Source organism: Eretmochelys imbricata, chromosome 4 (assembly GCF_965152235.1).
Source record: "Eretmochelys imbricata isolate rEreImb1 chromosome 4, rEreImb1.hap1, whole genome shotgun sequence".
NCBI classification, from domain to species: Eukaryota; Metazoa; Chordata; order Testudines; family Cheloniidae; genus Eretmochelys; species Eretmochelys imbricata.
The window spans coordinates 18954982-18975980 of record NC_135575.1 but is presented as its reverse complement, the minus strand read 5'-3'; the positions used below and the strand labels follow the sequence as shown (position 1 = coordinate 18975980).

The 20999-nt window shown below is 41.1% G+C and overlaps 1 protein-coding gene across 3 annotated transcripts in view; it reads left to right on the top strand.

Moving 5' to 3' along the window:
- ANTXR2 (ANTXR cell adhesion molecule 2) overlaps positions 1-20999 on the top strand; it is a 171614-nt gene that overhangs the window by 46235 nt on the left and 104380 nt on the right. The window lies entirely within an intron of this gene.

Below are 20999 nucleotides of genomic sequence, written 5' to 3'. Positions count from 1 at the left end.
TGTTAAACCTCTGACATTATCAGTGACACTTACAAGCTATTATTAAAATTATGTGTCAAGATATGTACCACTGCTCAACATGTAATGATAAAAGGAGGCACTAATTTAACAACTGCAGCAGTCTTCTAACAACATCATGGTCTAAACCAGCCTTATTCTAGATGTCACTGGCTGTACGTTATTTCTACAGCCTTGAAATCTCCACCTCCCAACTTCAGACATGCCCTAGGCTTTTAAGATCACTTTCGCTTAAACTTAATTTCTTTTACTTAGGTTTTCTGTTTAATGCTACCATGCTCATCAGGAATCAGAACTGTGTGGCGATTATAATTAGCTGTCAGGCCTTTACACTGTAAGAGGGGGAAGACTCTCCGACCATTAACCCTTAGAGGAGACAACTACTACAGTAGGAAAGAGGAGTTTGGGATGAGCTTTCTGTTACTAAGCCAGTACTCGAAACAGTAGTTTACTGCCTTAGGGGGCTTTGCTGGCCCTGCAGCATGCATTTAAAATGTTTCACTGAATCAGGATGTGTAAGGTGCTGGCTTATCTGCAGCCCATGAAGGATCCACTGTCACACCCAGAGTCTCTTTCTTGGCACGGTTTTACTTCGCAAACACAAAACCACCCTGGGCTACAGCTCTCCGGGGATTTTCCCCTTTGCCTTTCTCAGCCCCTCCTGTTTCCGGACCTTTGGTAGGATCCTTCTGTGCTCTTTTAACTGAGCACTGCCTGCCAGGGCTTTCTCCTCTTTTCTGCATTACTCCAGCTTCCCACTGCCTCCCCTCCCAGGGGACTTTGGCAGCCTCTCCCAGGGAACTTCTGCCATGCCTGCCTCTGGCACCTCTCCTCTGCTTACTGACTGCCTGGCTCTTTTTAGCCCCAGGTACTGCTCTGCCTTACTAATAGCTGACCATTGGATGCACATCTGTTTTGTGTATTGAATGGCGGTTTGGAGGAGAAAAGTTGCAAATGAGTAAACTAAAATACCTTCAAGGGATGAGCTGCAGTGGAGGGGTGAGAGGGAGCTTACATTATTTTATAATGGTGGAGAAATGTTGAGAATTAGGTTTTGGGGAGAGGGGATGAGTTTGTAATCTGGTTATGATGATGTCCTGGCGATGAAATTTGCTTTTTCATAACTGTATGTGATGTTGATGTGTCGTAACCAAGATGTCTGTTTGTTAGAGCTGTTCTGCTCAGATATGACTCCACTGTAATTCCCACTGATTTCAGTGGAGTTTTGCTGGCATATCACTGGAGTAATGCGGCAGCCAATAAGGCCCTGAATCTGCAGCCACTGCAAAACAGATTTTGATCTCGGCTAAGATGAATTGACATCATGCAGAGCTATGAGAAAACCAATTTGAGCATCAGGAAGGCATAAATTAATCGGGTGTAAAAACTCATCCCTTCCTCACCAAGCATAGTAAAACTGGAGTAATGCAGTGGTAACTCAGGCCCACAATGTAGCATAAACACACTGGAAATCCTGAACTTGTAACTAATCACCACCATAGCTAGTACTAGCCTGACACTATGGCAGTTGAACATGAAATGCACAGAATATTGATCGATCAATATTAAAACACAGTGTAAAGTATTTGAACATGCTGTATTTTTGTTGTTCAGGAAAGGGCTTGTTGGGCTGTGAAGTGTCACAGCAGAAGACAACATGCCATATTGTAATTGCAAGGCAAACAAAGTACCTAACTGCAGGGCAGTTCTTTCCAGCAGCGTTCAGAGGAAATACAAGCTGTAGATTAAAATATGTACAGATTCGACATAGCACCGCTTTGGAAAAGTTATCCAGCTATAACATGTACGTCCAAAACACTGCATGGAAGAAAAAGTCACAAGTTTTGGCTTAAAGATAAGCAGTACGCGGCAAGTCAGAAGATTGACAGCTATGAAAGAAATGTACATATTTGAACTCTTGACTTTCCATTGGCACAGCTCAGACTGTTGTTGGATACCTCCCAGTAATTCCTTATGTAGTGGATCTAATATTACTTCCTAATGTAGCAGCAATCTGCATGCTGTCTTCTGGAGTTCTTTTTAATGGAATTAGAAATGTTATATAGATTAAGTACAACAAAATATCAGACTAAGTTCATTTTGTAATTTAACTTGCCTTGAGTTGTTTCCTATGTGGATGCGGGGGGGGGAATACAGTAGTTTCCCGCTTCATTTTTCCTCTTCGGTACTTACACAATCTTTAATTTTTGTAGGCTGATGAATTAAAAACGTTTATAAGTACGGCAACATCTATACAGAGCTTGAAGAGGCAAAAAATTCTTAAAATAAATCCATTTGGTTGGCAAACCACTGGTTTTATTGGATTAATGCCAAACATATTTCTGTTCTCTCTATATCTGGCTGCTGGCTGTAGTTTGTTAGATACCCACAAAATACTGCCTGGAGATTTATAGTGTGGCATTTCTGACAAAGTGGTACATTTTTAGATAGCAGCATGAAGCAGGGTGATGTGGCAATGTCAGCTAATGTGGCAGTGTGCATACAAAATTCCTCTTCATCACAGTTATAGATGGTATGCAAAATGAAGTTTGTACCCAGATAAACTTTTTTTTTTTTTGGTAGGTACCTGGTGTGCTAAAAGGAGATGTGACTTGGGATTTTTCTGTCTGTAAATATGAAGCACTGTGTTATGCGTAACTAAGAGCTCAGGGTGAAATTCACACCTGGGCAGAAGGCATGAGGCCTATGCACCACTTAAGTCACCATGAAAACAGCTAAATTGGGACTTAAAAATTCACTGAAAGTGAAATTCACCCCTGAGCAGAGGAGGTCAGCAGAATAGGTATGAGTTTTACATGAGTATTTCTGTTTGATGATTCTTGTTACTTTTTCATTTAAAAGTGAGTTGAATTGAAAACAAAAACTGATCAATAACTCAGAGCAGTTATAGAATCTACATTTAGGGCCAAGCTAGCCCCTGGTGTAAACTAGTGGAGTTGAACCATTCATTCCAGATTCACCAAATTGGCACAATTTATATGGAGGTATAAATTGCCATTTGCCCTACATTGGATTCTCTGTCCATAAGGGACAGTTTTAATTCCTGTTGAGGACTCCATAGGAGCCCATCTGGTGGAGTGCACTGAACCCCATCTGTCCTGACTATGCTTCCTTCCCAGGCACCGTTATCTATGTTTTGCAGTGTGCTGGTCCCTAGTGGGCCTCCTGGTAGGGATGGAGGTTGCATTCGCTTTGTGACACAGAACCTTCCCTCTCCCCCAGCAGATTTAGGGCTTTCAGGGACCTGTGCCTGAGTTTATGTTAGCTGATGCTAATATAAACGCTGGCTGCTTCTGCCCAAATGTCTGACCCTTAGAGTTTTTTTAAAAAAAATGATACCCAATTACATTTTTAAATAAAATATTTGAAAACCATCTCCCCTTCTTTTTAACTGCTGAAGCCTGAACTTAATTTTCCATGATTCTCCTTTTGTAGCTGCAGGATATCATAAGCAGCTAAAGCAGAGCAGAGATTTCCCCTTCCTTCCTTCCTTGCTGTAGATATTTCTGATGTCATCCATCCTTGCAGAGAAAACCCAGAGCCTTTGACTCAGCTTCTCGAAGGCTTGCACAGGAGGAACTGATGTCTGTTTTAAAATAAATTATTGTTATTAATATCTCTTTTTATTTCTACTCCTTTAATAGGCAGGTTTTCAAATGCAGGCTTTGAAAATATCTTTGTAGTTGTACCCAGCACAAACAAAGGGTTCCCATTCTTTGAAGTCAGTGGCAAAATTCCCATTGACTTCACTGGGACCAGAGTCAAGACCATATTTTTCTACCTTTTTAGCATCTTAAAAAGCTTTTGAAGTCATCTCAACTCAGCTTCCGCATTTCAGCTGATGTGTATGCAGAGGAGATGGCAATAATAAGATCAAATAACTTTTAAATTGAAGCAGTGCTCCCACACAGTACCGTATTTTATTGAAATTAAACAATCTGAGTAAATATCTACTGACATAAAAGTTCAATTTCCTGGTTTACATGAGTTATGTATACTCTAGTTTCTCGCTGAAAGATTACAGTAATAGATTTTGGATGTACAAGCTCTTCAGGCTAAAATCCTGCTTGGTTTACTCATGCAAGTGTTGCTGTAAATAGGGCAAGCAGGATTTGGCCTGTGCAATGAATTCCAGGCTTTTGTTTAAATGAAAGTAATTGAGAGGTTGTAGAGTAATCGTTGCAATCAAAATAGACTGGCAGAGAAGTACAGGGCTTCCCATAATGCAGCTGCAGCATCATTGGCATGCTTCCAGAATGGATACTGTGCTTTACATATTCTGCATTTAAACTGACACAGTGTATTTGTACTTAGCTCATGCCATAAAGTGAAATCAGAATGTAGGTCTCAGTTCAGCAAGGTATTTAAGCATGTGCCTAACTTTAAACCCATTGAATAGTTCTGTTGAAGGCATGGTGTTGCTCACATATTTAAAATTGGTTATGTGCTTAAGTGCCTTGCTGAATAGGGACAATATGCATGCATGCATGCTAATAAGTGTGTGTGTGTGTGTGGGGGTAATAGTGACAAAGATAAAAGAAGGGATCTCTGAAAGGTCTGATCTTTATTTAATAATTTTATTAATGATCTTGAAGTGGAGCTTATTTATGTAATTCTCAAATGACTCTGCATAGGAAAAAGATTACAGTGGCATTTAAAGACTTTAGAAACAGTAGCAAAAATAAGAAAACAAAATTCAATTTGGGAAAATGCAAGCTAATGTGTATGGGATGAGATAAAGCAACATACAGATGTTCAGTTGGTGGGAGAAACCGAAAAAAGGAGCAATATTGAAGAGACTTAGAGTGATGGAAGATGGCAAATTTTTTCTGAAATTACCCGGCAGCCCAAAAGGTCAACTCCGTTTTGAGTTGCAGGCCCAGAGGCACATCATATTATGGAGAAGTGAAATGATGATAATTCCTCTTGATACAGGTCTACACCTGGAGATGTTGCATTCAGTTGTGGGAACTTCATAATCAGAAAGCTACTGACAAACTAGACAGATTTCAGGGAAGAGGCAAGGGATTGACCTGTGAAGAAAGGGGATGCAACTAGGAATAATGGGCCAAAATTAAGAAAGAAGAGGTTTATGATAAATATCAGGACAATCTTGCGGGCAGCCGGAGTTATCAGACTGGCATTGCCTAAGGGAACTGGTGGAAGCTGCATCACTTGGGACAAAACACTGATAAATGTACAGAAGGGAACTAACTTGAGTTTTCAGGGAGATACGTTGGCTGATGTACTAGGTGGTTTCCATCTTTAAATTATGTGGGCCAGATTCTGCCACACCCTTCCATTGAGTTTCCTTTACTCTGTATATTCCCATTGATTTCAGTGGGATTCCTTGTGGAGTTAAGTACTGTTCAGCGTAAGTAAGTGGCAGAATCTGTTTGCTTTTATGAACAAAGCAGAGCACCAAAATTAAGATACATTTAGACGTACACTGGTTTGTCTGAGTGTAGGGGCAGCCTTAGTACTCTTGCTCCCTTGAGCTTATGGAGACCTAGTCGCAATGCAGAGATAACATGGTCTGACGGCAGTGCATGCTGCGGTTATAATGACCTGACTTGCTCTGTCTTCAAGTGATGTTGGCTTCATTTTTAGGGTCTTCTCGCTTACGATGTCCTGTCTAAAATGAATCGCGATAGTGGTCTAAGACAAAGGGAGAGGAAATTCCAAGTAAAGAGGAAATTCCAAGTTGTTGTGGTGGGGTAGGAAGGTAAAAGTTCAATTGTATGTATCCCAAAATTGTACTTCAGTTCCAGTTTTGGAACATCTTTCTTACATTCGAACCTTTAGTCTGAAAAACACTTACATAAAGAGGCATGCAGGAGAGGGAGGCTTTAAATTGTTACAGCTGATCAGTTTGTTTTTAATATATAGTGACCAGTTTGAAGATCATTGGAAGGAGCACAAGATAGGATACTTTTTCTGGTAAATAATTGTAAAGGTATTTTGTACAGACGTCACCCCAGTAATTAGCTAGAGAAAATGAAACAAATTATCAAGTAAAACACAGGAGGTCATTGTATCGCTGAGCTCTTTTAAAAAACTTTTATAATAGTTAATTGTCCCAAAAGGGCAACAAACGTGGTGGAAAATGATTTTGTGTGCTGCTAAGTTTGCGTGAACCAGCTAGTGCTCAGCACTTGGTTTGATATTTTTGAACTGCAAGTACCAATTGAGAACATGCTTTTAGTTGGATATTAACCAGACTCCCCGACAAGAGGAGCTTGTGTCATTGAAATCTTTGTTCTTCCTGTTGACAGCAGCTGCTTCGTTTGTTTTTTCACTCACTTGTGAATGCTAGGGAAGCTCAGAAGGACCTATGAAACAAAAACAGCATTGTGCAGCCTTACACTGCCATTCCTCAGGTCCTTAATTTTAATGTTTCTTTCTTTTGGGCCATCCCTCTTCATTCCCTCGACCATTTCTTTGTAATTCAGTTCTGTCTCAATCCTTTCATATAAAAAATCACAGAAAAGAGTCAGAAAAAAATCTGAGTTAAATAATACAGACAAAAAGCCTGTACATTAGTTATAGAGGATTTCAGAACATAGCCTAATTGGGACTTTGAAGTCTAATTTTTTTCCCATTTCCAGAGTACAATATCTTACAATTTTCTAAAAGTGTTTTCTAGGATGAAAAAATGAATATTTTACTGGCATTTTCCCTTGAAATTCAATGATTTCTCCTAATTTCTTTTGAACTGATTAGGAAATAAGTCCTACTTAGTCTTATTAGGTCCTTGATGGTTAAGGACCATCTTGCTTTTCCTTTTTGCGGGTTCCCCCTTTTCTCCTGATCTTTGTTGTTTTTCCTTTATTTAAACAGTTTGTCCTCAAATTCATTTATTTTCTTTTCTGTTTTTTGGCGGCATGTGACAACACAGACAGGCATATGTATTTTCTCACCCTCTGGTCTGTAGTGAAAGTTTGTGGGAACGTGCTACTTGCATCCCTGAAACACAGATTTAAGAAAGAATTAACTGCTTGGAGCAAAAGGTTTACTGGCTTTTTGTTCTGAGTCACATCTGTAAAAGGCCTTTCATTTCTGGGTTGTATTTTGTTTAAAATTTCTCTGAAATTTATCAGTTTATTACAAAATTAAAAAAAAAGATGAAAATCAATGCAAAAAATTAACTTCACAGTATTCTGGGTAAATATTGATGTTAATATCTGGGGACAGGAGGCCAGAATAAAACCAACAAATAGAGACAAGTAAGAATATTGAAAGTAAAAGCAGTTTGAGCCTTTATCTTTTTATTTTCTTTTTAAAATAGTTTACTGTTGTTATGCTTGATATAAGGGTCTTCAGTACAAATTCCAAAAGATCTAAGTACTGTCGACTCACTCAGCAATTTTTTCAAATGGTCTCTTCTAAGGCCTGCTCTCGCTCCTGCAGACCTAGAAAATAGTCTCTCCACGTCAGCCTGGTGGGACACTGAGGATGCAGGAAGCAGCCTGGTTCATAAACACATCTACCCAGTGATCCAAAACTTGGGTGAAAATTGGTTTAAAAACAATGAAGGATAGTTTTTGTAAAACCTGGGAATGCTTTGGGAAAAATTGGTAAAAATGGAAAACGAAGGGCCTTGCCTATCTAGCGCTTCAAAAAATGCAAATTTATTAATTATGAAAGGAGCCAAATTAATAAACCAAGTTATTAATGTTATTATCTGGTATTGACTTAACTTTTAGAGACCTCAACTTAGATTGGGGTTCCATTGTGCTGGTCACTGTGCAAACACAGAGTAGAGACAGACCCTGCCTTGAAGAGCTGACAATCTACATTGTCAGGAGAGAAAAAGGGTGGGGGAAGGGAAGTCCCCATTTTACAGATGGGGGAATTGAGGCATGGAGAGATTTTAAATGATTTTCCCAAGATCGTACAGGGAGTCTGTGGCAGAACTGCAAATTTTACCTACATCTCCTGGGTCCTAGTCCACAGAGTAAAATCCTTTATGCACAGAACAGTTACAGCTCTGCAGTAGTCAGTGATGCCAGCCATATAATGCACCAAACTTTGACCCAGGGGAGTTTAATTATGGGGGTGAAAGGGGCTTTCAACCTCCGTGACTATTCAGCCTCTCTGGTATGGAGAATTGTGCGTTTTTGTGGGTCTGAATGTGAATGCCGCTTCACTAAGGGTATGTCTACGCTGCAATTCGAAACCCGTGGTGGCTTGTGCCAGCTGACTTGGGCTTTTGGGGATCGGGCTGTGGGGCTGTTTAATTGCAGTGCAGACGTTCGGTCTTGGGCTGGAGCCTGGGATCCAGGACCCTGCAAGGTAGGAGGGTCCCAGAGCTGGGGTTGCAGCTCTAGCCTGAATGTCTACACCTCTATCAGACAGCCCCGCGAGCCCGAGCTCCGTGAGCCTGAGTCAGCTGGCACAGTACTATATTCTCAGCCCAGCTCTTAGGGTATGTCTAATTGCGGTGTAGACATACCCTAAGAGCTGGGCTGAGAATATAGTTAAGCCCTGGAATAGGCTTTCAGGGGAGGTTTTGGTGTCCCCGTCGTTGGAGGCTTTTAAGAACAGGTTGGCCAAACACCCGTCAGGGATGGTCTAGGTTGACTTGGTCCTGCCTCAGCACAGGGGGATGGACTAGTTGACTTCTCAAGGTCCCTTCCAGCCCTACCTTTCTATGACTGTATGATCAACTTGTGTCACAAAGGGTACCCAATAGCCATTAGGTGACAGTGATTTTCCCTCACTATTGAACTGGGCAGGATTGAAATTGGTGATGGAGCGTTGAAAAGCTCTGTATCTCATTTGCCGCCTCGTGAGCTGCCCAGTTCCTGCCTTTGAACCACTTAGTCCCTCTTCTTCTTTCCCTTTCTTTATATTGTATTGTTTTACACCATTCTTCAAATAAGAAGTCCGGCAGGTTTGAATGAGTCTGCATACCCCTGGATTGGAGTGTAGGTAGTAGTACATGCTTCCACACTCATGCCCTGGGAGAGGAAGGCATCCCTTTGCAGGAAGGGTGCTTCAGTTCTATTGAAATGAATGGGAATTAAGCACATGCTTAACATTGAGCAGGTCTTTTAAAAACTTTTCTGAATTGGGGCTACAGAACGCCGACGTGGTGGTGGCAGCTCCTAGCTTTACCTGGCCCAAGGAATGGAATGATCTCGGTGATTTCTGAACTCAGGGGTTTCTGTAAGACATTGAGGCCCAGAGCCTATTTATGTACCTGACTCCCATTGAAACCAATGGAATTTAGACACACTCTGAGGATTTGGCCCGAGTTCTGTTCTGACACTGTTCTATCCTCTATGGTCATAGCTTCATTTTAATTGAAAACACTTGAAAATAATATAGTGAAAGTCTCTTTAAAATGAATTTATTTATTGCCATCAACAATGCCTGTCCGCTACATTGAGCACCTTGGACATTTATTTAAAGAAACAATGCAAGAAAAACAAAACCAGCAGAAAAACTCCCGCAAGATTCCACCCCAAACCCACTCCAGTAACTGGGGCTGTCTCCACCAAACCTCTGTGCCCAGTAAATGAGCTTTCTGTAAGTGGAAGCATACAACTCTCACCCCACCATTGCTTTGTACTTCCCTTTCTTTATAGTTCCTTGAAGCCTATCAATGAAAAGTGTTGGTATTTTGAGCCCTGCTTTCTGATTTTGAAATCTAGTCTCGGGGTTGGCATGCAGCACCAGATTTAAGAGGAAGAGTAGGAAAACGTGTGATGTAAAGCCAGACACAGCTGAGATGTGTGCACGGGGGTACTTGATATGGTGACTGCTCCAGTCTGGTTTTCAGACAATTGTCCTCATTGTCTGGCTATTCTGGAAGAAGGACAGGAGACTGGATGTGGTTTAATGAGGCTGCACTTTATTCCTAAATGTCTGGGAGTACCCGGCAGATAAAACTGGACAATGGAGGTAATTCCATAATCATTTACATATAGCCGGGGGGCTGCTGGCAGCCCTTGCCCTTACTCATCTTGTGAACCCACTGCTGGGACCTCACCAATCCTCCCTTCGAATGAGAGTTGGGGTGGGGGGGAGACTATAAAAAGAGGGGGAGATTGACTCAGAGGTGGACAACACCCTCCCCCCACCTCGCCATTTCCAGATCTTTAAAGAATCCTGCCTTTAAATCCTTTCCCAGTCTGTTCTGTCTGATCACCAGATCCATTCCCCGTGGAGCACCCGCACTGGACAGCTGCCCCAAGCTTACCTAATGAGTCACGATATCATTATACCCCCAACCCACTGCGGGGAAGGTGAACCCCCCCCACCTCGTGTTGGCCAGGCTGGTGGTGAGGGGAAAAAATTCTTTTTCTGCCTCCTGAGAAAGGAGCAATTAGCATAATAGCCGCAATTGTTCATGATGAAACCTGGCATTTCAATTACTTCCAAGCTGGGGAGGGGTTGGGTTCTGTTCAGCCTGGTCCAGGTGAAAAACAAGAGGGCTTTTGCTGCACAGTTGTGGGCATAAATAGCCCTTTTCTCTTCCTGGCATCTAGGTTGGTGTCCCCACACTGACCAGGTATGGAGCTGTCTCCATGTAGCAGGCAGCCCTCTGGCTCCCCCCCTTCCTAAAGGGGAACACACCTTTTCCGACAACCCAGACAAAAGGGCGCCACCTGCTTAATGTGCGGTGAGGTCATTCACGGTCAGCCGAAAGGTGTTCCATAAACTAGCTGGCAGGGACAGTTGCTGCTGAAGGAGACTGGCTTCCCTTTTCCATCCCCTTGGACCCTTCTTGGAAATGAAGCATGTCATATCTGTGCCCCATTCCTGCTTTCAGTCACACTAGTCTGGGAGCCAGAATTTTAAAATTGCTTCTGAATTTAATCTCCTGCATAACAGCAGCATGTTACATTGGTCAGTCACATTTGTGGTAAGTTCATTACACAGGCAGACTGCCACAGTAGTGCTTGTATCTTCTGGGATATGTATAATATATGCTGAACCAGAGCAATCCATCCTTTATGAAGTTTCTGACTTGGCTCTGCTCAGTAGAACTTTACTTCCCAATTACTTCAGATTACTCGAGCAGTAAACACTTTAACAATTACCTGTAGATGTAAACCTCCTGTTTCTTCCTCCATATATTAGTGTATTATTTAAAGTGTAGTTGTAGCCACGTTGGTCCCAGGGTATTCTAGAGACGAGGTGGGTGAGGTAATACCTTTTACTGGGCCAACATCTACTGATGAAAGAGAGAAGCGTTGAAGCTCACACAGAGCTCTTTCTCAGGTCTGGGACAAGTACTTGTCTCTGTCTGTATTATTTAAAGCAGCAGAGAGACCGCTTCTTTTGTGTCCTTGAAAAAACACCTAGTGTACGGCTGTTTTCATGGGATGTTAACATGTGGCAACCATTTTGTTTGTAAGTATTCAGTGTATCACTATCACTTCATTGCCTTGTGGTTTTGCTTTGTTTTCCTTATTTTATTTTTTTTTTGTGTGGGTGTTAAGAACTCCTATGAAAAGAAGAAGAAGAAGAAAAAAAAGGGCTGCCACGTAATGTGACTGATGTTTAATATGTTTGCCTAATTAACTTTTGGCTAAGGATTCTAACCCATTAAATAGCTAGTTAATATATGTTTCGAATAAACACATCTGGTCCTGCGATGAGTGAAGGTTCTGCCTGTGTGGGGGTGACAGATGTGGCAGTCTTTTCCCCAGTTCTCTTTTTTTAAATAATTAACACCACACTGGTGAAGTAGCCATAGACAGACCGCCTCGAAGCCAGCTGTTTAGTCTCAGAGCTGTATCTATGGACATGTGCCTCATCTCATTAGTCTGCTCTGTCTATTGCGTTCCCTCTTCTTTGGCATTTCAACAAACATGTTTAGTCCTCAGAAACATTTTAAAAAAAACAACAACGTTGGATGCTTGGATTTTGGTCTGAAAGGCAGCAGGGAAGGAGGGAATATACATCAGGCCACCCATGGGGTAGATAGGCCTGGCCTGTCAAGCTTTGGAGATTGTTTGGAGATGCCAAACAAAGGGCATTTGAACTAGTCCCGCCCAGGTGTTTCATTATTTGGAGTTGCTGAGATGGGTTTGGAAACAACAGTCTTTGAAAGACACAATGTCTTGTGTTAGTGTATTTCTTTGTTTGATATGTGACTGTACTGCCTGGAACAGTTGGAAATTCTTATCAATTTCAGCAAAGAGAAAAACGAACATTAGCTGTATACGTAAGGGATTGGACTTCGCCGGTCAAATGTTCTTTGATTTTTCATATCTCCATGTTGGTGGTGGTTTTAAAGTTCTTTTTCAGTAAAGGGTGGGAGGAAAAAAGGTCACTTGCTGGTCTGTTTATTTAATTTATGTATATATTTTGCAACAGGCTAATTTGCACAAAAATAATTTCTTAAAGTGAGATTTAAATTCATGTTATCCAAAGGGCATGGTAAGATTTATTCTTACTTTCAGAGGTCCATGAACCCTGATCATTGCATGTCCGTACCCTAATGGTTAACATGCAGCTGTCATTAGTTCTAGTGATATGGGCTCAGTCTGTGACCTTTGTTTTGTAAGACATCAACAATAGCACAGCTGCCCCTGCATAACTGGGATCTCAAACCTGCAATTTGGCAAGAAGAACAGAACAAATTGGATAAATATACATAAACGCATTGAGAGAGAAGGAAGAACAGAATGAACCAGTGCATTATTCTACAACTCATTTGATGGGGATGATTTAAGTAGGCATATGGTATAGTTAATGTGCTTTCAAAAACATTGGCCTGATTCTTCACGCAAATATGTAATAAATATCTAAATAAAAAGAGAGCTGATACAGTATCAGTAGTTCTCTTGAAGGAGACATAGGAATGTTTGTAGAAGTGTGTGTGTGTGTGTGTGTCGGGGGGGACGTGATGGGGATGTTACATAGATTTAGATTCCCACAGAAAGTGTCATTAATTTACTTTTGAGATTATGCAGTTGTTTTCTCACAACATTGTATGCTTGAAAAAGCAAGGAAGTAATAAGTTAAGACAACCATCACACCCAACACGATACCCATTTCTAAGCTTTAGTAGCCAATTGTTATCGTAACGCTAGACCACAACCCCCTTAAAATCATCTTTAAACCTACACACTTTTTCAATTCAACCATACTGTCACCTTTAACACACACATTAAAGAACTGAAAACCACACGGCAATGCACATCCTTAATTTTGATCTTCTAATGCTACATTATTTAGTAACTTAATGACAATGGTAAGTTAAAATTAGTCTTCGTATTTCAGCATTCCAGATGGAGAGTGAATTCAAAGCAGATTATATACTCCTTTTTTAGCTTATTAAAAAAGCACTCCTATATTTAAATTGTGATGCTTAAAAATATCAGATCAGCTAATCATCACACAGTACTTCACAAAACTATACAAGAATACTATTCAAATTTTATATATATATTTACACACACACACACAGAAATATATAATTTCTATATGCATTGCTAAACACATTAGGTAATTATGGATCAAATTCTCTGCTTGTATAAATGGGTGCGACTCATTTAGCGCTGCAGCAGTTAACGCTCGCAGAGCATTTGACCCTGTGCATTTAAGAGACTGGAGTTAAATGTTGTGTGTTTATTTTAGCTTTTTTTTTTTTTTTTTATTACATGTAACATCTAAACAAGAAGGGTGAGGATGTGAGGCTGGAGATAATTAGTGTTCTTTAGTGGGCTTATTTCTGGAGTAACCATTTTAAATGACAATATTCTGAATACCCCCCCAATTTTTTGCCCTGGTTGCAAAAATGAGAATTATGAAGAGCACACATCAAATATGAAAGATGAACCTCAAGGAATAAACAAGATAGGTTGGTTGTAATCTGTTGTTTTGGTTCAAGGACCTTTTTGAGTCCTATAGGAACAAATGACTGAATGCTTCCTAGGAAGTGCTGAGCATTATCTTTTTTTGAACTGTTGAACTCCTGCTTTGCTGGATTAGTAGTGTTAATGTAGCCTAAGTGCTTTTTACTTTCTGAGTCCAGTTTTGCCCACAGAACAAAATCCCTCATTAACTTCAGTGGGAGCTGCTGAGTGCTCAGCACTTTTAAAAATCAGGTCATTTTATGTGCCGAAACCCGGGTGTAGGCGCACATTTGTGAAATTCTTAACCAGATTGACCACATGTATTGTCAGAGCTGCCTATCCAAAACCTACCCAATCACCTTTCCCATAGAAAAAATGATCAATACAAACTGATGATTGGTAAGATTGTCAAGTCAAGACATGGTTTCTTGAGCCATGGTCTAACAGGTGCTTCCTTAAGGAAAGCAGGTACCCTGCTCTACTTAAGGGAGGTGTCAACAGCCTCCTGTAAAACTGGTTTCAGCACTTCCTCTCTGACCCTCACCATCCATGAAGTGGTGCGAACCAAGATCATAGGTTGTTGTCTGAAGTTCCCCATTTACCTTCAGAACCTCATTGGGTGAAACCTTGCCAAAACCTAAGTAGAGAAGACATTCAGGCACTGTTTTGCTGCCCTCCAGAGCCAGATAGTTCATACCTGCATGAACTATCATTTCCAAAAAGGAACATGAAAATTTCTCATATTAAGAAAAACTCGTCTCTGTCACTAACAGTCCAGCAGCTGGAGGGATTCCTCGATGTGGGTCTCTACTAGAAGCTATGGTGTGGGTGCCGAATGCCTTGAGCAATTCTGCAGCGTATAACTTCAAAACCCCTTTTATTCTGGAATCTGTCATACTTGGCACATGACTTCGGTCACTAGGGCTTTAGCTGCCTTTTCTTTCAAAGGCCTCCTGTACCATGAATGTTGAGGACAAAAATTTGGAAGAGGGTGTTTGTGTCAGCAGGCGCTCAAGTTGTGGAAACCTCCCCAAAAGCAATTTGGGAGATTAATTTGAGCTGGAAGCCAACAGGGAGTTTTTTCTGAGGGCTGCAGGATAGGACCTAATATCTATTATAAATATTAACTTCTGAAATATTTTAAAAAGGACATTTAGTTTGACAAGATTAGATTATAATGGGAAATATTCACAGATGGAAACATCTTCAGTGAATTGTATAGGCATGCTGGCTGTTAAAGACATGTGGATCTTATGTTAAGATCACTAGTAATTTCTAATGCAGTCCTTCACTGTCCTCACTAGGGCACACAGTGTTCCCAATGCATTAGGAAAGACTGCATGAGCAGAACTAAGTGCTTAATATTATGCAGTGGCCATAGAATCTTGAGCTGAATTAATAGACTGATTTAACATAATAATGACTCTTCATAGCATGGCACTGCAATTTCCCATGATTCCATGAGATCAGAGCTATTGCACTGCTGTCCTCCAATTCCCTGTCTTAAATTCACAAGTGCTGCCAAGCGGGGAAGTGTTTAAGGACCTTTGAACTTCTACCAATTCCACCAGTATATCAAACAGTCTGCAGTGGAAGCTTGGTATTGTTGGGACTCCACTGGGGACACAAGTTACGCTTTGGTAGTGTTTTTGCTCTGCTCAACTAAGGGGGTGGGAAAAGACTGCATTCCGTTTTTAATTCTTTAAACGTTACGAAATTAAAATAATTGGCTTTGCATATGGGGTAGGTAGTGTTGTTTTGGGAAAAATTCAATATTAATTTTTATACCCTCAGCCAGTGTCAAGAATCTGAGCAAAAATATCACCATTGTAGAATTTTAACCATGTGCAGTACTGTCGGTGCTCACTATTGAGTAAAGTCTGTCCCAGCCTTCTCGGACACAGTAGAAACATATCAAGGTACTTGCATGGTTTGAAGCACAGCTCTGTGGGAGCTCACTGTGCTCCACTGCACCTGCAACGTTTGGAGCTGCAGCAGGGGAGCTGCACCAATCACTCCTCCTCCTCGAGGCAGGGAAGTGAGACAGCAGGAGCAGAAGCTTCTGCACCAGGAAGGAGAAGATCGGCAGCCATTCAAGAGCTTGCAGAATGGAGGTGTATGCTGTTACCTCACAAGCCAGTAGATCTCTTGATTGCACAACCTGCCCCCCCGGATACACTGTTCTTCAAGTATCGCTTTGACTCTTGCGTCCTCTGTTTATTTTGCTGCATCATGTGCCTATGCAGTACCTCCTTGCAGTGGGACCATGATTTGTCCCTAGTTTCGGACAGATTAATGGAAATTTCATAAATAGTTCTCTGAACGACTGCAGATTATGGTCAGGTTTTCAAACTGACAACCAAATCCATACTAGTATTTTTTGACACAAACATTGAACAAGTAGTAACTCTGAGTTGTACTGCTTCAGGGCAGATGAGGGACCACAGTGTGATTCAAGGAATCAGAACGTGGTCCCTGATTCCTTACTTGTTCCAGGAAGTAATCTGCCCCAGCCTATAGCTGCTGCTGATTTCCTTTCTCTAGGTGTCAGGCACCCGATATTGCAAAGGCTTCAGTAGAAGGTATGGGTGCTCAGCTCTTCTGAAAAGCAAGCCGCTAATTCAAGTGCCTAAGCATAGGTTTAGATCCCTAATTAATCTATTCAAATTTGAAAATTGTGTTCTATAACAGATTCATGGAGCTGGTTTTACACAGATATGAGACCATATTTTCTCTGTAAGAAAGTGGCCTTTAACCAGTCGAAAGGTGTCAGACTCAATCAAACAGGGTAGTATTGGTGAGAAATGGAATGTTCCAAATATATGTTCCTTTAGAAACAGTGTTGGGGTTTTTTGGGTATGTATGTGTGAGGTTTTTGTGTGTGAGAAGGACAGATGTAGTCAGAGATTTAAAATGTCAATGGAGGGGAGTGAACTGAAGGAGACAACAGCCAAGCATCCAACTGATGTGTTTCTTTATAATGGGACCATTGTGTGTGTGTGTGCAAACGTGCGTGCACATTAAACAAAAACATTTGACATACGTCCTCATGCTGTGATTAGATCCACCCATGTGGACTCTTGCACTATCAGGGATCTGATTGTGGGGCTGGGACCATAGTACTGAACAAGATGACTTGTCCCGCTAAATCGACCGCAGATCACTCTCCCGTCAACGCCTAAGAGAAATAATAACATGCCGTCATTTAGCTCAGCCAAACCCTTCCTCCATCCCAGTGCCTGGTTATGAGTGTGACTCTCTCTCTCTCCTGACTTCTAATATCAAATATAAGGTAGAACTACATGCAATTCACTGGAGGTAGTTGCCTTAACAAAATCCCCCCTTTTTAATGCATAAATCTATTCCCCCCCGAAAAAAAACTCTGTGCAGCGTTTTAGCTCTTTTAATGCTGGCACTTGATTCCAAAATATCTTTAGTCACCATAATTTTAATAACTTTTTGAGCAGTTGCCAGTTTAATTTTCAGTGTGTGAAAATTGGAGGTAAATTATTTATTACTTCCAGCAAATGTCTTTCATGATTTTATTTAATTTTTTCATCTTTTTTAATGGATTGTAAAATGGCAGTCTTTTATTGGATACTCATAAAGTAAGGAGCAAATGAATACTTTGCAAATAGGTTACTGTGGATTGAAATGTCAGCAATATTTCACAGGATATGAAATTCCTCAGACCAGAGCTGACCTGACATACGGCAATGGGCCATATTCCTCCTGTGTAACCATAAAACATAGCTGGACACAAAGAAAAAAAAAAAAGTTGTGACTTCTAGGACTTTTCAAGTTGCATTTGTTGTTCATTATTTAGAATAGTGACCAGTGGTTATGACTGTTGCAGCTGAAGTTGTAAAACACTTTCCATTATAAAATCATGTTTACCCTGAACTGCCTGAAAAAGGAAAAAAGAGTCTTTTCAGCTGAAGTTTTCCACGTGTGGTATCTGGAAAAGTTCTGCTAAATCCTCATCGGCTATTTTGGAGCACGGGGGTGAAAAAATATGCCTTTTCCCACTCTAAAACAAGCTCAGAAATGTGAACTATTGGGAAATTGCACCCTGGACCTACGTAGCAAAAAACACGGTTTAACCTGTGAATACGTGCACACCTAGCTAATTGTACATCCTTATTGGTTCAGCGCTTACAAGCGCCTCAGGCCCATCCCCTTGGGCAGGTGGCTAAAGGAGGAGACCATAAGACAGGAGCAGCACTACTGGATAAGTATCCCACTTAGAAATCACGGGAATCAACTGTTGTTTTTTCTTAGCCTATAAATAGTAGATCCCCAGGAGCAGAGCTTGAAGGAGCCCAGCAGCTCCTCCACCAGCCTCTGGAGGCTCACTCCAGCAATCCCACTGAGCAGGCTGTGCATGGGGAAGCGAGCTGGCTTGCAGTGAGCCAGAGGAAATGGCAAGCAGGGCTTGAGGTCCATGGTTGGGGCCAGTGGACCTCCATTTCTGAATCTCTGATGATTGTCCCTTGGGACTGCTGAGATAAAGTTGCTGTGGTAACCTTATCATCTACAGTGCCGGACTTTTTGTGTTTTTTAACTAGAGCAGACTGGAGCAACTTCTAAGGTTTTCAGAGTTTGTTTTTGTTCCCCATTGGAATGAAAACAAAACCTTCCAAATGTTCTTGCGAAAATGGAATCCTATCCAAATGTCCACTTTCAATTCAGGAGGAAGTGTCATGCAGGCTGGTGTTTTAGGCCCAGGTTCAAGTCCTTGCCCTTCCAAATTCAGAGCAGAGTGGGATGTGGGTCTCCTATCACCCCAGGCCAGCTCTGGGCTATTGAATGTGAGAGTCTCTTGCTCTCTTTCAGCCCTCGATCCATAAAAAGATTTTTCAAAAATGTTCCAAACAGCTTTTTATTTTAACTTCAGATCATTGTAGTTTTTTCACTGTTTCCATAGTTGCTTATAAAGATTGTGGGACAGATCCTCCATTGGTGTAAATTGGGTTACATCATTGATGTCAGAGTTATGCTGATTTACACTGACAGAGGATCTGATTCTGTTTTGTTTCCTTTTTTAAAATTTAACAGACCGTACTTGTTCTGATACTACTTTTGTCATCAGTATGTTATTTCTTCAGTTGGTTTGTTAGAGAGCTTCTTGTCTGTTTTATGTGGGGTCATGTTTGGTAAATGTCTATATGTTAAGTGAGTGGTGTTTGGCAGCTATGAGATTCCAAATGTCTAGGAAGAAATTCTAAACAGTACTAAAGTAAGGAGCTGAGCGTATTGGGCTAAATATAACTGTGCATGTCAGAAATAAACTTTCAAAGGATGTAACTGTCATAAGTTGATATTTGAATGTACAGCTAGTTACTTGGGCGCACTTAGATATCCTTAGATTGCGAAGACACAAAAGCATAGACGGTCCTCCTTAAATGTTTGGAAAGCAGCTAGTGCACTGTAGGTGCTCTCATAAATAAATAAATTAAATATTTGTTTGAAGATCAGTGTATCTGTTCAGATTTACAAAACCACTTGTTCTAGCAGTCAAGCATTTGCAGAAATGTTACCTGGCAGTTTAAGTCATGTGTTCTCTTAAGCTTCAGTCATGTGCTCCCTGGGACGAAACCTTTAGTAAAGGTCTAAATTCTATAGCCAAGATTTTCAAAAATTCAATAATGATTTAGGGTGCCTCAGCTTTGGGTGCCCCAACCTAAGACACCTTTAAAACAGTTAATATGTCATGTTAATGTGTGTAAATCTTTTCTCTTGGGTGTTTGGGAGGGGGTTGAAGGTATAGGTTGATATATTGTGAGATTATCATCATCATCATCATCATGACAGTGGACTGGCACTGTGTGTTTATGGCCAAGCATGTCAGAAATGTTTTCTGGATTTCTGGATTGTGAAGGGCATAGGCAGATACCAAAAATCAAAATAAATACAACATTGCTTATGTCCCTCAAACATGACAACTGCAGGAAAGAAATTCTTTTGTATCTTGACATGTTGATAGTTTTGAGGATGAGACAGTTATCTGTCTGAGTTCACTCTGTAGCTTCAAGAACTGAAAGAATATGATCAACTCCTCTGAAAATCTTGGATGGCTTGTCCCTGCAGCTGTATATCAAGAAGTAAGCTGATCTAGAAACTGGTTCTTCTGAGTTGGTTAAATTTGAGTTGATAGCTGATGTGTTCAGTGAGCCTGTTGCTTGAGATTTTTGTCAGAGCATTTGACAGCTCAAGGTTGGTGGAACATGCAGCCTGGCAAATGGCACTAGGAACCTGATCCTGCTCAGATTGAAATCCATGGGGATTTCACCTTTGGGCCTGACATAAATGTAATCTATACCTGTTGTAAGGACACGACATTGCCATGTAAAGAGACTTCATTGTAAGTGGAAATCAGATCTTTTGTCTTCAGTATGGGAGAAGGATTAAGTCGTAGATAGCGTCAATAGCAGCCTTGTCAGCAGTGTCTACACAAGAATACGGGGTGCTCTTTATTTTAATAACTGGCTTTTGGTTTTGTTTTGTTCTGAGAAATGTAGGCCATGACAGGAAACCTAGAGTATGCTCCCATTCAAGTCACTGGAAAATTGTGTCTTTGACTTCATTTATCCCACTTCTGAGATCCTGTTTCCAAATCACATTTAATAATAAGTATTTATTCATGTACCGTGTCAGTTGTGCGTGAGATGCGTGGTGCAGTCTTCTGAAACCAAGCGTAGGAGCCTGAAACTCTATCCCTGACACCAGCTGCTCACCACAAACCCTGTGTGGCCTGGGGCAAATCATTTAGGGTTAAAATTTGCAAAACTGGGTGCTTTCAGTTCTGCTCCTAAATCGCTATTTATGCAATTAAGGGATCTTATTTAGGTAACTAACATTGGCACCCAAGTTTGATTTTGGCCATACTCTTTGCCTTAGTTTTCCTGGTTTGTAAAGGGGTAGATAATAATCCTTGCCTACATCTCAGGCATGTCGGCAGGACTAAGTCGTTAGGCTGAACTGCATGTCCCTCATCTTCTCTCAGCGAATTGCAGTCTGCGTGCCCCTCGTGGTAGTAAGCCTGCTTGGAGCAGGTACACAGAAGGTCACCATCTGTATACTGCTAGGCCTCTTGACCCTGCTGACATGGGTCACAAAAGGAGTGGGTGGAACCAGAACCCT